Below are 16802 nucleotides of genomic sequence, written 5' to 3' on the forward strand. Positions count from 1 at the left end.
CTGGGAATTCGCATTGCATGAACGAAAATCATACTCCTAGACCAGCAAGCCACTATGCAAAGGAATGTTTTATGTGGCGACACTATCTGCTGACAAACTGGAATTCTTCGAAAGACATTTTAATGAAAGTCATAGTGCCCTGTAAAACACATGACACCTGCAAGGGCTCGTCCAGGATTTGAACCCAGGACCTCTCACACCCAAAGCAAGAATCATACCCCTAGACCAACGAGCCACTACTGTGATAAAAGTTCACATGGCGTCAGAAGAATCAGATAGTCAGAAAACTTTCTCTGACGAATCAAGGGCACCCTAAGCCAGAATCATACCCCTAGACCAACGAGCCACTGCAAAACAGTAACTTTACATGGCAACACTATCTGCTGACAAACCGGCAATATCAGAAAAAGGCCTCTGTGTAAGCCACAACGCCCTTACAAAACAAAAGACAACTGTAAGGGTTCAACTGAAATTTGAACCTAGGATTTCTCATGGCATGAACGAGAATCATACTCCTAGACCAGCAAGCCACTATGCAAGAAATATTTTATGTGGCAACACTATCTGCTGACAAATTGGAATTCTTTGAAAGACGTTTTTACGAAAGATATAATGCCCTGTAAAACACAGTACACCTGCAAGGGCTCATCCGAGAATTGAACCCGGGTCCTCTCGCAATCGAAGCGAAAATCATACAGATAGACCAATGAACCACTAAATTGAGAGAATTTCACAAGGCGTCAGATAGTCAAAAATCTTTCCCTAACGAATCAAGGGCACCCTAAGTGAGAATCATACCCCTAGACGACCGAGCCACTGCAAAACAGCAACTTTATATGGCAACACTATCTGCTGACAAACCGGCATTCTCAGAAAAAAAGGCCTCTGTGTAAGCCACAACGCCCTTACAAAACAAAAGACAACTGTAAGGGTTCAACTGAAATTTGAACCTAGGATTTCTCATGGCATGAACGAGAATCAAACTCCTAGAAATGCAAGCCACTATGCAAGAAATATTTTATGTGGCGACACTATCTGCTGACAAACTGGAATTCTTCGAAAAACGTTTTTTATGAAAGCCATAATGCCCTGTAAAACAACAGAATAACTGCAAGAACTCGTCTGGGATTTAAACCCGGTGCCTCTCACACCCTAAGCGAGATTTATACCCCTAGACCAACGAGCCACAAAAGTTTGAATATTTCACAAGACATCAGAAGCAACAGATGGTCAGAAATCCTTATCTAACAAACATTGAAGCAGGGCTTTTGCTTCATTTGGACCCGGGACTTCTGCAATGGTTCGTCCAGGATTTGAAAACGGGAGCTCTCGCACCTTATGCGAGAATTATGCCCGTAGACCAACGAGCAACTGCAAAACAGCCACTTTACATGGCAACACTATCTGCTGACAAACCGGCATTCTCAGAAAAAAGGCCTCTGTGTAAGCCACAACGCCCTTACAAAACAAAAGACAACTGTAAGGGTTCAACTGAAATTTGAACCTAGGATTTCTCATGGCATGAACGACAATCAAACTCCTAGACCAGCAAGCCACTATGCAAAGGAATGTTTTATGTGGCGACACTATCTGCTGACAAACTGGAATTCTTCGAAAGACATTTTAATGAAAGACATAGTGCCCTGTTAAACACATAACACCTGTAAGGGCTCGTCCGGGATTTGAACCCGGGACCTCTCACACCCAAAGCGAGAATCATACCCCTAGACCAACGAGCCACTGCAAAACAGTAACTTTATATGGCAACACTATCAGCTGACGAACAGGCATTCTCAGAAAAAAGGCCTCTGTGTAAGCCACAACGCTCTTACAAAACAGCAGACAACTGTAAGGGCTCAACCGAAATTTGTATCTGGGATTTCTCACGGCATGAACGAGAATCATAGTCCTAGACAACCAAACCACTATGCAAAGGAATGCTTTATGTGCCAACACTATCTGCTGACAAACTGGAATTCTTCGAAAAACGTTTTTTATGAAAGCCATAATGCCCTGTAAAACAAAAGAATAACTGCAAGGGCTCGTCCGGGATCTGAACCCGGGACCTCTCGCACCCTAAGCGAGAATCATACCCCTAGACCAACGAGCCACAAAAGCTTGAATATTTTACAAGACATCAGAAGGAACAGATGGTCAGAAATCCTTATCTAACAAACATTGAAGCAGGGCTTTTGCTTCATTTGGACCCGGGACTTCTGCAATGGTTCGTCCAGGATTTGAAAACGAGACCTCTCGCATCTTAAGCGAGAATCATGCCTGTAGACCAACGAGCAACTGCAAAACAGCCACTTTACATGGCAACACTATCTGCTGACAAACCGGCATTCTCAGAAAAAAGGCCTCTGTGTAAGCCACAACGCCCTTACAAAACAAAAGACAACTGTAAGGGTTCAACTGAAATTTGAACCTAGGATTTCTCATGGCATGAACGAGAATCAAACTCCTAGAACAGCAAGCCACTATGCAAGAAATATTTTATGTGGCGACACTATCTGCTGACAAATTGGAAATCTTTGAAAGACGTTTTTCCGAAAGACATAATGCCCTGTAAAACACAGTACACCTGCAAGGGCTAATCCAGGAACTGAACCCGGGTCCTCTCGCAACCGAAGCGAGAATCATACCCATAGACCAATGAGCCACTAAATTGAGAGAACTTCACATGGCGTCAGAACCATCAGACACTATCTGCTGACAAACTGGAATTCTTCGAAAGACATTTTAATGAAAGTCATAGTGCCCTGTAAAACACATGATACCTGCAAGGGCTCGTCCAGGATATGAACCCGGGACCTCTCTCAACCAAAGCGAGAATCATACCCCTAGGCCAACGAGCCACTACATTGATATAACTTCACATGGCGTCAGAACCATCAGATAGTCAGAAAACTTTCTCTAACGAATCAATGGCACCCTAAGCGAGAATCATACCCCTAAACCAACTAGCTACTGTAACAGCCACTTTACATGGCAAAACTATCTGCTGATGAACTGGCATTCTCAGAAAAAAGGCTTCTGTGTAAGCCCGTAGACCTTACAAAACAGCAGACAAATGTAAGGGCTCAACCGAAATTTGAATCTGGGATTTCTCATTGCATGAACGAAAATCATACTCCTAGACCAGCAAGCCACTATGCAAAGGAATGTTTTATGTGGCGACACTATCTGCTGACAAACTGGAATTCTTCGAAAGACATTTTAATGAAAGTCATAGTGCCCTGTAGAACACATGACACCTGCAAGGGCTCGTCCGGGATTTGAACCCAGGACCTCTCACACCCAAAGCAAGAATCATACCCCTAGACCAACGAGCCACTACTGTGATAAAATTTCACATGGCGTCAGAAACATCAGATAGTCAGAAAACTTTCTCTGACGAATCAAGGGCACCCTAAGCCAGAATCATACCCCTAGACCAACGAGCCACTGCAAAACAGTAACTTTACATGGCAACACTATCTGCTGACAAACCGGCATTCTCAGAAAAAGGCCTCTGTGTAAGCCACAATGCCCTTACAAAACAAAAGACAATTGTAAGGGTTCAACTGAAATTTGAACCTAGGATTTCTCATGGCATGAACGAGAATCATACTCCTAGACCAGCAAGCCACTATGCAAGAAATATTTTATGTGGCGACACTATCTGCTGACAAATTGGAATTCTTTGAAAGACGTTTTTACGAAAGATATAATGCCCTGTAAAACACAGTACACCTGCAAGGGCTCATCCGAGAATTGAACCCGGGTCCTCTCGCAATCGAAGCAAGAATCATACAGATAGACCAATGAACCACTAAATTGAGAGAATTTTACAAGGCGTCAGATAGTCAGAAATCTTTCCCTAACGAATCAAGGGCACCCTAAGTGAGAATCATACCCCTAGACGACCGAGCCACTGCAAAACAGCAACTTTATATGGCAACACTATCTGCTGACGAACTGGCATTCTCAGAAAAAAGGCCTCTGTGTAAGCCACAACGACCTTACAAAACAGCAGACAACTGTAAGGGCTCAACCGAAATTTGAATCTGGGATTTTTCATTGCATGAACGAAAATCATAATCCTAGACCAGCAAGCCACTATGCAAAGGAATGTTTTATGTGGCGACACTATCTGCTGACAAACTGGAATTCTTCGAAAGACATTTTAATGATAGACATAGTGCCCTATAAAACACACAACATCTGCAAGGGCTCGTCTGGGATTTGAAACCAGGACCTTTCACACCCAATGCGCGAATCATACCCCTAGACCAACGAGCCACTAAATTGAATTTATTTCACATGGTGTCAGAAGCATCAGATAGTCAGAAAACTTTCTCTAACGAATCAAGGGCACCCTAAGCGAGAATCATACCCCTAGATCAACGAGCCACTGCAAAACAGCAACTTTATATGGCAACACTATCAGCTGACGAACTGGCATTCTCAGAAAAAAGGCCTCTGTGTAAGCCACAACGCCCTTACAAAACAGCAGACAACTGTAAGGGCTCAACCGAAATTTGAATCTGGGATTTCTCACAGCATGAACGAGAATCATAGTCCTAGACAACCAAACCACTATGCAAAGGAATGTTTTATGCGCCGACACTATCTGCTGACAAACTGGAATTCTTCGAAATACATTTTTTTGTCTTTATTTTAACAAAACAAAAAAGAACAGAACAATGACAACAGCTTACAACCAAGAAATTTCTTAGCATCACAGCACATAATGAAAATCAAAATCAAAAAGAAGACATAAAAATACAGAGTAATAATAAAAATAGAAAAGTACATAAATTAACCAAAGTTTATGGTGATCTAAGGTTTTGCAAAAATGTACCTGAAATCCTAGGACCTACATATTCAAGCAACGGAGTCCAGATCTGATAAAAAGTGTTTTTCTATGGAGAGAGATTAGACTCAATAATAATTCACGCAAAAGACACGATGTACACATGCGTAGCCAAATTCACATGCGTAAAATATTTATTTATACTCACAAAAACAATTCACATGCACAAAATAAAAATACATTTTCATAAAATACATTTCACAAATGCAAAACACCATTTGCAAATATATAAGAGTGTACAAAAAGTTTTGAATGTTTAAAATTCACGAGTTCATCCTGAATGAGAATGTGCAAATCCTCTCTCACGTACGACTCACCCTGAATACGAGTGTGTGCATTTTTGAGACTTTCCTGTCAGCACACACCTCCCACGTGAGTCACTCTTGCCCTGTAGCACGTGCCCACAACTCCTTGAGAACGTGGGAATGACCGAAGCGCTTCACTGTGCGCTCCATTTGCGCAGTCTGACCTAATTAACGAAGATGATCCTCTAAGAAAAAGAATACTCCTCTATTTAGCATGGCAGGTGAAAAGCGGGATGCGCGGGTAAGTGGTTACTTGATTTCTATAGTGGTTTATGTATGCAAAGATTAAGTATCAAACGTTTGTTAAAGCAATGGCTGCTGTTGTTTATAATGTAAACTTTATAATGTAAATTAAGTCCGTTATTAAGCCAACATGGCGAGTGAAGAACGGGATGTGTAAAATAGCATGGCTTCTGTCATGGTCGATTCTAGGATTGTCATTCAAGGGAGCTCAGCTATAAATTTGATCGAGGACTAATTTGGGGGTGGAATCGATCGCGTACTAAAGTGAAGACCGGGAGAGCGTAATGCCGTTTTGGGTGTGGGTGGGTATGGGGGGTGGAGAGAGGAGATGATCGCCGACTGTAAGGAACGGGCGGGGTGGGGGTCGGCAGTGTTGATCGCGGACTATGAAGATAACAAATGATAAAAGGTATAATTGGTATTTGTCTTACAGGCACTGTCATCAGAAGTAGAAATAGCAGCAAAAGCTCTGATCGATGTATTAGCCAGGGGCCTTACTCCATCTTCGTAAAGAAATGCACTAGCTAGTGGTAGTAGACCAATGAGAGAAAGCATCTCAAGTGGGACCATTCCTTTGCCTGCAGAGCCTGAAAACATGGTAAGGCAAGCCTTAAAAAGGTAATTTTTCATGTTTACTGTAAAACACAACTTTTTGTGTCATACAAAAAATGTTTCTTATTATTAATATGTTTATTCATTTTGCCCTTTTGTCACTATAGGCAATTCCCAAGTATGTTTGGGACAGAGATTTTTCTGTGGCCAAACCTGGAAACATTAAAAAAACTGATTTTCAAATCCATGTCCTCTCTGAACCATCACCCTTCACACCAAAAGGAGATGAAGACCTTGAGCTTGTCCATGCTGGACTTGGAAAAAGGCTTTTAACTGTTCCAGATAATTTTAAACACAGTGAGGTAATTGCAAATGTTACCATAATACTAGGAATTGATGGGAGTTTTATATCTGTTGGAAAAAAAAAAAAAAAAAAAACTAAATGATGAATTTTGTTTCATTCTTAAGATTGTCAGTCTGCTTGAAGGAGAGTTTCCCAAATTAAAAACATTTCAGGGTGGCTGGATGTTTTACAAGTCTACAGGTATTTATGTTTTGCATGTTACATATAAACAAAAAATGATTTGTGTCCATTTGCAATAACTTTGCACTTTTGTAAATTAATGAAACTGGTATGTGCTTTGTTGGCGTTAATAATTTAGTAATAAGCTTCATTAGTTTAAACTTTTTAGTCAAGCACATGTTTCTCTGCCATGTTCTAAGATTATGGCATGCCCTACTTCAGTTTTCCAGTGGTAAACAGAGCTTTATTGAACATTTCTGTCCAAAATTTTAGGTGACACATTTATAACAATATTGCTAGCCCAAGAAGGCAACAGTAGTCCTGAATGTGATTCTCAATTGATTTTGCCATTAGGTAGGGATGTAACGGTATCAGAATTTCACGGTACGGTAATACCTCGGTATGAATGTCACGGTACGGTATTTATTGAATCATTTACAGGAAAAAAAAAAACTTTTGAAAATACTCCAAAAAAGTGCCAAAAGTGTCAATGACATACAAATTAGCCATCTATCTGTTAGCTTTGAAACAGGAACTTCAATTTTAATAACAAAAAATTATTAAACCATGTAAAAAAAAATAAAGTTTCAATTTAGTATTGTTAAAAACTCATCACATTTAACATTTAATCACTCACTTAGATAGAGATAGGTTTAAAAGAAAATTATCATATAACTATAATCTGGTAAAAGCTGGTATCTCTGGGTATTTACAATGTCCCCTGCAACATAAAAAAAACCCTCTCATTTGGGACTGAGGATTCTGGGACAAGAGAGATATGACTTGGCCCATGTTGACAGCAGTGGGGTAACGTTGTGCATTGTCTTTCCCCCACTTGAGAGGACAAACCATGAGTGAGATAGAGATCTCTTTGCGGTACAAGTCAATGTCTGCATCAATCTGAACAGTGTGCTGTGTTTCTGCAGTCCCCATGACTGTTATTAGTCGTATTCCCCAACTTGCAGGCACGTGCACACATAGGGCTCAACCTGTGCAGTGTACATGCCCTTTTTAGTCTTGGATAGAAAATGCCCTTCCAAAACGATCAAAAGTGCCCCCGCGACGCGACACAACCTCCGTCCAGTCCAGCCCTTCAGTAGGCGCGCGATAACACCTCTCTTGAGTATGCGGGCTCAACCCCCCCTCGGCGCTTTACAATACGCGCGCCACAACACAGCTGATCAGAACGCGCGCGACAGCACCGCTATTCAGCACGCGCGCGGCGACAACACCCGCTTTAGGTTCGATCATTTCCATCTTTTTTTCATCTCCGCTACTAGCAGCACACTCCATTTCCGCATTACTGGATCTGTAGCGACAACAGACCGCAAAGGATTATGGCCACGCCGGGGCTGATGGGAAATGAAGTTTCAGCTACCTCCCGTTCGCTTCATTCGCCTGAGCAAATTTTCTCAGAAGACCTATAGTTTTACCGAGTCATGCGACTTCGGTAATATCGAAAAAATTTAATATTGCGGTATGACGGTATTTACAATACCGTTACATCCCTACCATTAGGTGGTGGTGGGCGGCGTAAGCTGTCTATAATTCCCACAGATGCTGATGGATACTCAACTCGACTCCTAAAATCAGTGTCAAATAATGGAAAGAACATGCTGTTTGTAGTTCCATTACAGGAACAGCTTTCCACTGAACCATTACCTTATGATTCTGTGGAGTTTGCTAAGATGCCACAGTCCAGCTGTATGAAATGTGGTAAGAAAATACCACTGCCATTGCTGCCCTTACACATTGAAGAGTGTAAAGAAGCTGAGACAGTAAGTCATACAGTATTATGGTTTTATTTTTCTATCAATATTATTTATTTACAATGCCAATGCATTTTGATTACTTTTATTAGGAGTCTTCAAATGATATGACCATTCTAGATGATGATGTAGACGAAAATGTAATCGAAACTGTTGACCAGCCAAGCCCACTTCACCCCATCTTAGAACCATCATTACAGGTCTTTGATCAAAGCCTATTTCTTGTATTTGGGTATACTCACTATATTTGAATATAGCCAATTCGTGGTTCCATAAAGAATGTGTTTGAAGCTATTAAAAATTTGAGACTATTCTTAATATTTTAGAATCTTTTTATGGGGTAGAATATGTATGTTCTTCAACAAATTTTGCTACAAACATACATTGTTTAATTTAATTTTACTTTTTACAGATTTGTCCAATTTGCCAGATCTCTTTCCCAACTGATGTCTTGCCTTTTCATGCAAGCATGTGTGGTGAAGGGTAAAGTTATGCTAAAAATTGTAGGATGACATGCCTTTAATACTAAATGATTAGTTTGCACAGTTTGTTTTGGTTGTATATATCTCGAGGGAGATGTACAAAGATCAGATGGAATGTAGGGTAAAAAATTAACAAAATAATTTTCTGGTGGGACTGTCTTAAATTTAAATTAATGTGTTGGTTTCATAAAATGGGTCAGTAGTAGACATTATTAGATTTGATGTATGTAACTTTTATAAGCCTTGCTTTGAGAAAATCATTACTGGTTAATTTTGACATTAATGACTGTATACAGTATGTCATTGTATGTTACATCCAGACTTTGTCTGGCACTAGGGTCTAAGCCTTGTCTATGAAACTGGGCAAATGCTTTTAATATGCATGAAAATTTTTGAAGTGGCTTAATGAACAAAATTGAAATTGTTTGTGTCTTGCCTGTTTTAGAGAAAGGACTTTTGGTGACAATGATTCTTCATTCACTTTAATTACAGAAGAATTGCCAGGACCCTCAACTGCACAATCTTCAACATCCCTGTCTTCAGGTTAGACACAACACATTTTATTTTTTTTTTAGTGCTGTTGTACTGTAAAATGATAAGTGCATCTTTATTCATTTATTCTTTTATCTTTTTTGTATTGTTATTCAACTATGCTTGTAAAATGGTATTTAGATAAATTGTTCATTTGATTTCAGCATGGAAAAATGAAATTGACCCATTCAAATCATCTCGAATGTTCTGTGATGAGTTGCTCTCCATCAATTCACACTGTCCATCTCTATCATTACTCATCAACCAGTTTGATACTATGGATGAACAAGATAGTACCCTGGTTTCATTTTATAAAATGAACAGTGCTAATTGGTCCACTCCATTGAAATATAGATTAACTGGTACTCCTTTTTTTATTATTAAAATCATTTGAATCGCTTATAGTCTGTACAGTTTGTGCAACGAACTTGCTTCATTTTGTATTTTTTTTTTAGGAGATGCAGCTGTTGGCAAGGGAGTTAACCGCCATATTTTGTCAATGATGATGCAAAAACTGAAGACTGGCTTCACTTTAAATTTGGGTTTGTAATTGGTTGCAGTTCGGTTACATGTGCACACACACACACACACACGCACACACACACACACATATATATATATATATATATATATATATATATATATTCGTCAACACTGCCTGTAACCCTGACCTTTTTCTGTATGATTTCGTGCACTGTACTTGAGAAGCCTTTTGCACACCTGATAAGATATAAAATGTTCATAACATTATCTTTCTATTTACTGGTGGGCAATGCAGATCGATGCTGACTGGTACCACCACAGTGCATACAGAGAAAACATTTGTTTAGAATTTTACAGATGTGATTTGATGTTTTATGTCTCTTTTGCTTTTGGGCTATTACAGATTTTATACAACTAGTACTATTAGTTAATTCTTACTGATTGGATTTTTCAGGTTCATCTACTACAGCCCTTTTTAAGGGGGAAAAAAAACACCGTGTACCTTCTCCATCTGCTGTACTACGGGACAGCAACCTGTTCCAGATGGCTGGCCGGATGATAGGCCATTCATTTTTGCATGGAGGTCCTAGTCTTTCTGGACTGAGCATACCCGTGGTCATACTTCTAACTGAAGGGAATGTTGACAGTGCAGCTTCAGCTCTGTCACTGAATGATTGCCCTGACCTAGACCACAGGGAAACCATTAGTTTGGTGAGTACTTTGAAATAAATTAAAGTTTTGTGCCATGTCAGTTAATTACTACATTGTATTAGTGTCACATAATAAAAAATGTAAGTTACATGATTAAAGCCAAAATGTTAACAGAATAATTAAAAAAATGACGATAATAAGTTGGACAGTATTTTTCATGATTTTGGCATGCTGTGATTAATAGTGAAACAATCTCTTCCACTTTTACACATGTATATTTTAAGTAATATATATATTTCTAATTAAACAGTAAACACCAAACACCTAAACAGAAGGCTGTGAATATGAAAATAAACATGAAAAGTTCTGACTCCTAAATAAAACTAGTACTTCATTTTATTTTACACCAAACCGCAAATAAAACAAAATGGTAAACTAACAACAAAAACATATATGGAAAGCCATGAATATGAATAGAAATATTAACAATTTTGTTATGCCCTTTAATTTGATTTGCCAATCATAAATAAAAAAATTTTAAAAAATGTGCCTTGAATACACGCGCACACAAACCTTGGATCTACCACATAACACTGAGTGAACCAGCACTAGAATTTAAACCAGATAGCATGGCGGTCCTACTAAGAGCTGGCCGTATTCAGTAGTCCAAGCTGAGATGGCAACACCCAAAGTGGGCATTTCTGACTAGAAATAAACTATTTACAACTTTATTCTCATATTTTCATTTTATTCACATATTTCAACTTTATTTTCATAACATTGAGCTTATTCTAATAATTGTTATCTAATTATTTAATTTAAAAATTACACATTTAACTCCATAACTTTTATTCCTTTTTTTTAACAATACACCTTCCTACTTAACCATTGCGATACTTTCACATGTAAATTTGTTCCTGCAGCTCAAGAAAACAGACATAACTGAAGAAGAAATGAATCGGTTGGCTGATCTTTGCCTTTTCTGGGATCTCCCTGTTCCATCAATGAGTAACCGAGACTGGTTATTTCAACAGTTGCTGTCACATGCTGTAAGTTTTGCTGTCCTCTTTTATATTGACAATCATTGAAAAGTTTTAAAGTTTTAGCAATATGCCATGGGAAATATACTGTTAGTGCAGCATCAGTCTTACAAATAAATCCTGATATCTGAAAATCACTGTTTATTTTTTGTCTATTGTCCATTTTTAGTAAATTGACCCTTTTATCTTGTTTTATATCATTGTTATAAAGACAAAGAATGACATTTGAGTTATTTTACTTTTAGACCATTTCTTTTTACCCTAGACTGTATGTTTTCAGGTCCTTGGGCGTGTGAAAGGCCAAATAAAGGACTTAAGAAAAGGAATATAAGACACAGGCATATGGCCCCTTCTATGTCAAAGGTCTGACAGTCACAACATTGTGTTCCCACGGGAGACAGCCGCGGATCGACCCCCCCTGGCGGAGCGCTGCCAGCTGACGGGAAGCCTCTCTCCCCAGCGCGGATCGGTCGAACACTTTCAACATCTCCTCCTTAAAAGAGGCGTAGTGAGAGCAGCAGTCAGATTCAGCCTCCCATATGGCGGCTCCCCATTCTCTCGCCCGTCCAGTGAGCAGAGAGAGAACAAATGCCACTAGGGAGCGATAGGTGGCATAGGTAGATGGTTGTAGTGAGAACACTACCTCACACTGGGTCAAAAAAGACCGACACTCAGAGGGTTGACCCGCATAACGTGGGGGGTTGTTCACTCGGGGTTCAGACATCGGCTGTTCAGCATTAGATGGACCCCCATGGCAAAATCTGTGCAGCTGGTTGGTAAGCTCCGTTACCTGTGCAGACAGACTGTCCACGGCAAGTCTGGTGGCAGAGAGTTCTTCGTCGTGGGGGCCGAGCATTGCTCCCTGGTGTACAACTGCGAAGTGTATGGAGCCTCTCTCAGCCACCTCCATCGTTTTGGTCTGTTATTCTGTTCCGACAGAAAGAAAATTGAACTCAGAAATCCTGGACCAGCACAAAACTAAAGCGTTATGTTTTGTAAACTTTGCATCTCATTTCTGACTTTTCGTACTTGTGTAACCTCTTTTATAACCTTTATGCCTGTTCCCTTTAGGCCTTTTTAAAGCATAAATAATGTGAGGATGGAAAAAATTATGTTGATGTACTTTTAGATTAGATTAGATTAAATTCAACTTTATTGTCATTACACATGTACAAGTACAATGCAACGAAATGCAGTTTAGGTCTAACCAGCAGTGCAATAGCAGCAAGTGCAGGATACAGGAATAAGTTATAAAGTGCAGTTATAGAAAACTATGGTGATATTTACAGATGGATGTACTATGAACATTATATACAGGTTGGATAAGCTATGAACAGATTTACAATATATGAATATATGTGCAGGTTGCTATAAATAATCAGTAGTGTGCAGATAGCTAAACATGATTACAATTGTATATGTTACAAACCCCCCATGTTTGGTACAGATGGGTTTCTGCTGACATTTTACAATATATGATGCATAGAGCAAGATCATATTTAGCATTGCTTTATTCTTTAAATCCCTGTATTAAATGCCTGTCCGCATGCTTTGGGCAGACACTCAAATTTGCATACGAGTAGCCTCGAGACAAAGGAAGGATTCGCGCTCAAACTTTCCCCTGAAATCATTGGTCAGAATGCTGAACGGGTTGTCACGTGACCCGCAGGTATAACCAGACTTCTCCCCAAACATCCGGCAGAGTAGTCTAAGTCTAACCTAAGTACTTTCTAAGCCGCATGGACTTTTCCTGCCACGCTTTCTTATTTTCCGGTAGAGGTCTGCATTTCCGCGGCTGTCCCGAGGGCGCCGCAGGACCCGACCAGATTTCTGCGGCGCGGGAATAAATTTCCGAATAAATCGCGGGAGCGGTCGGTAACGGGTTTAATTTAATCGGGGTTAAAATCACGCAGTCTGAACTAGGCATTAATGGTGCGTGTGGAACTGAAAGTTTTGTCACTCTTTTATCTGAAATCTCTATTTCCTCGCTTTACTATTTCTACACGTTACACGTTCTATAGACCCGATATCTCCACGTGTTTTACCTTTGTTCTATGTTTAATGTTATGTTTGTGCGTTTGTTCGTTATCTGTCTGACTAGTCAGTAAATCCTATTATAATCAAATGAATTGTAATGTTTGCCTCACGGGAAAAAGATTCCCCTGCCTAGATATTATAAGTTGATTAAAACTTATAAATGATTAATCTACTTCACAAGAAGTAGCAATTAAATTCCCTTTTTCTAAATAAATAGATCATTACCGTGGCCGCTCGGGAGAGCGGCAGCTCTAGTTGTGTTTGTTTGGTCAAGTTAACAATAAATTGATCCGGAATATTAATGATTAAAAATAATTCGTTATTGTTGATAATTAATATTCATAATCTGAGAATCCGCTCGGTCGCGCGGGCAGGATCAAATACAATTATATGTTTGTTTGACCAAATTGACTGAAGCTTAAGCCGGAATATTAATAATTAGGAATAAACCGTTATTGTTGATTATTAATATTCATAAAATGAGCTAATTTCTGTTACATATGAATAAAAAACAAAAACATTGTTATTATCTATTATTGTAGTCGGATAATCTATAAATAAGCATCCGGAAACATTTTAACCTGTAATATTACTGTTTTAATGGTGTTATAAATAGGTGGTTATTTAAATTAAAATATCAGATGTGTTTGGATAAAACATGGAATATGATAATTGTAACTAATATGGTCTCCTAGACTATTGCTTGTACGTTGACGTAATACAGACGTTCAGATTAGGTCAAATATATTTCATTTAATTGGGTGAAAATAGGATAGAATAATATGAATATATATTTGTCGAGTATCCACTAGATGGCGCTAGAGGTCTATGTTTGTGCTCAGAGAACCGTGGCGCTTGCGTGTTTATCAGCATCAAACAGTCTTAGCGGAACCACCCGCTGTTCGTCTTCACAGATCTGTCCGGATCACTACTGTGTTTATTACAACGGCTATAACCTTATCGCAGAGACCTGTAGGCGCTTCAAGCTGCGCTGAGGAAATCTGTTTGGCAGAGGTGTCGCACGGGTTTGCATAACAGACACACAAGACGCATAACAGACACACAGAAACAAACATGCTGCACTGTAAAAAATTGCTGTTAAAAAACGGTCAGATTCTATGGTAAAATAATGTTTTTTCACTAAAACAGTAATATTCTGTTAAAAACAGTGCTTTCTAGGTATCATTTTTGTTTTCGAGAAAGTAACCAACTGCAGAAAACTGTGAGCTAACAGAGTTCAGATTCGATGTTTTGAAGTCTTTGTTTGAAATCACACTTTGTGTCCTTGTTCACTATTTCATACACTAGTTAACTAATATAGTTCACCTGACAGTTTTAATGAACACTAATGAGTGAATTCAGACACTGATGAACACCTGCTGTTAATAATCACAATTACTGAAGAAAAGAAACAAGAAACACAAACAGTGACTTGAGTTACAACATTAAATAAAATAAAATAAAATAAAATAGCTTCAGTCTCAGCAGAGGATCATTAAACAACTCCACAAACAACAGCAGACACACTTATTACTGACTGATTTGACTTCCATACTATTCTCATTGAGATCCAACAGAAATTTAGGTGTTTTTTGTGTCACCGTAATGGAGTGAGGGGCTGATTTAGTTGGGCTCTTCACCCTTGAACTTATTTAAGAAGACTTTCCAACTGCTGTAATACAGAGTTTACAAAATGTTTGTACTATAGCAATAAAGTTGGGAAGTCAATAAATAGAGAAATCTATTTGTCTGAAATTAGTTCTGATAAATGTTTTGTTATAAATCTGGATGAATGGCCTCATGCAATAGATTTTATGCTTAATTGCAGGTATTAATTTAATTAATGAGAAGTGAAAACAGAAAAGTTACCTCCGTAATTACTTAACAGTTAAGAAATAACATACAAAAACAGTTCAGTTATGACAAATACACACTCAGACCTTATGAATCTGACCTTGTATCTCAACAATGGTAACATCTCAAATGTTTCATGCTGCAATGCATTGCGGTATAAATAAATGTTGTATAATGGTCTAATAGTTTTCTTTATTTGTGTTTGATTCTGCTGTTGTTTATGTTTAGGCTTTCAGTTGCCTGTTTGTGAGTTAAACTGTTAATTTTGTAAGTCGTCACCAATATTGAGGTTCATACGCTAATTATGGATGTCTGTTTGAGTGCGATTTACACCATAGAGCAGTGTTACTGTCCAAGATATTCTTAAAAACTTCCAGAAATCATTGCCATATATAGACATATAATGTAAAACAATAGATTTAACATTGAATAGGAGCAGTAAATTTGATTATACTAAATGAGAACAGACTCTGCCATTTAATAGCAACATGAACATCACCAGATCTTATTTAGGTTTTTGGCTGGCTTGCCTCAACAAAGGAGCTTTTTAAACAAAGTTCTTAACAATTGCAGCAGCCAAGATATATAAATGTTAAAAATGACAGGGCTAAGAGCCCAACTAAAGCAAACTCTGTTCTCCATGATGGTGACGTAAAACTTTAACTTTTTCTCAAGAAGAACTTTAGTAAATGTTATACAAAAATACATGTATTAAGTAATAAGTGTAGCTGGTAATGATGTTTGTAGAGTTGTTTAATCATCCGCTGATCATTTAAATGATTTAATCATTTGTTGTTCTTCAGGTTATTTCATTATAAAGCTGTGACTAAAGTTTTGTATGTTCTGTTCTTGTTTTTTCCCTTCAGTATTTCTTCATTTGTTCATTGTTAATCCTCAATTATCATTTAATTAGTCAGTTAATTAATGAATTTACTTCAGCTTTGCTCCATGTTTCTTGAACACTCAGTAGTGTGGACACTTCAATAAAAACGGAAGTATATGCTCTGGGGTTTAAAGGGTTAAAGCTGTGAGAGGTAAAAACACAGTGTAAAAATGTATTTTAACAGTAATATACTGTTAATTTACACAACGGAAGTAGACTGTAAAAAAACAGTATATTGCTGGCAACCACAGCTGCCAGTAGATTACTGTTAAATCAAGGAAAAAACAGTATTTTACTGTAAAACCGGAAGCTAATTTCTTCTGTATGTCACCGTTGTGGAGGAGAGTAGAGCCAGTGTATGAGTTAAAGATGAACAATGAACTGCTGATGTTATTCTGCATGTTTCTCTATTTAAAGATAGCGGCTGTTTAGTTGCTGATGCAGTCAGAATCTCTCTGGTGATTCCAGATTTACATGTATGTGTGCTGTTGTGAAAAATAAACCGAACTTTTCTAATTAACTAAAATAAGTTATCATTATAAATATGCTTCTAAGCATATATAGCACATTACTTCATAAACTCATTCAGCA

The 16802-nt window shown here is 38.4% G+C and overlaps 1 protein-coding gene, 1 long non-coding RNA gene, 1 other non-coding gene and 1 pseudogene across 3 annotated transcripts in view; 2 read left to right on the forward strand and 2 right to left on the reverse strand.

Annotated features, from left to right (window-relative positions):
- Positions 1-16802, forward strand: part of LOC148682349 (uncharacterized) — a 771506-nt gene that overhangs the window by 461548 nt on the left and 293156 nt on the right. The gene's annotated exons all lie outside the window — the stretch shown is intronic.
- Positions 1-16802, reverse strand: part of LOC137490983 (uncharacterized) — a 471679-nt gene that overhangs the window by 340000 nt on the left and 114877 nt on the right. The gene's annotated exons all lie outside the window — the stretch shown is intronic.
- trnap-ugg (transfer RNA proline (anticodon UGG)) lies at positions 1668-1739 on the reverse strand. Its single transcript has one exon. It is a non-coding gene; the product is annotated as a tRNA-Pro (tRNA).
- Positions 5537-12287, forward strand: LOC141381928 (uncharacterized; annotated as a pseudogene).

Source organism: Danio rerio, chromosome 4 (genome assembly GCF_052040795.2).
Source record: "Danio rerio strain M-AB ecotype USA chromosome 4, GRCz13ab, whole genome shotgun sequence".
In the NCBI taxonomy this organism is placed as follows: domain Eukaryota; kingdom Metazoa; phylum Chordata; class Actinopteri; order Cypriniformes; family Danionidae; genus Danio; species Danio rerio.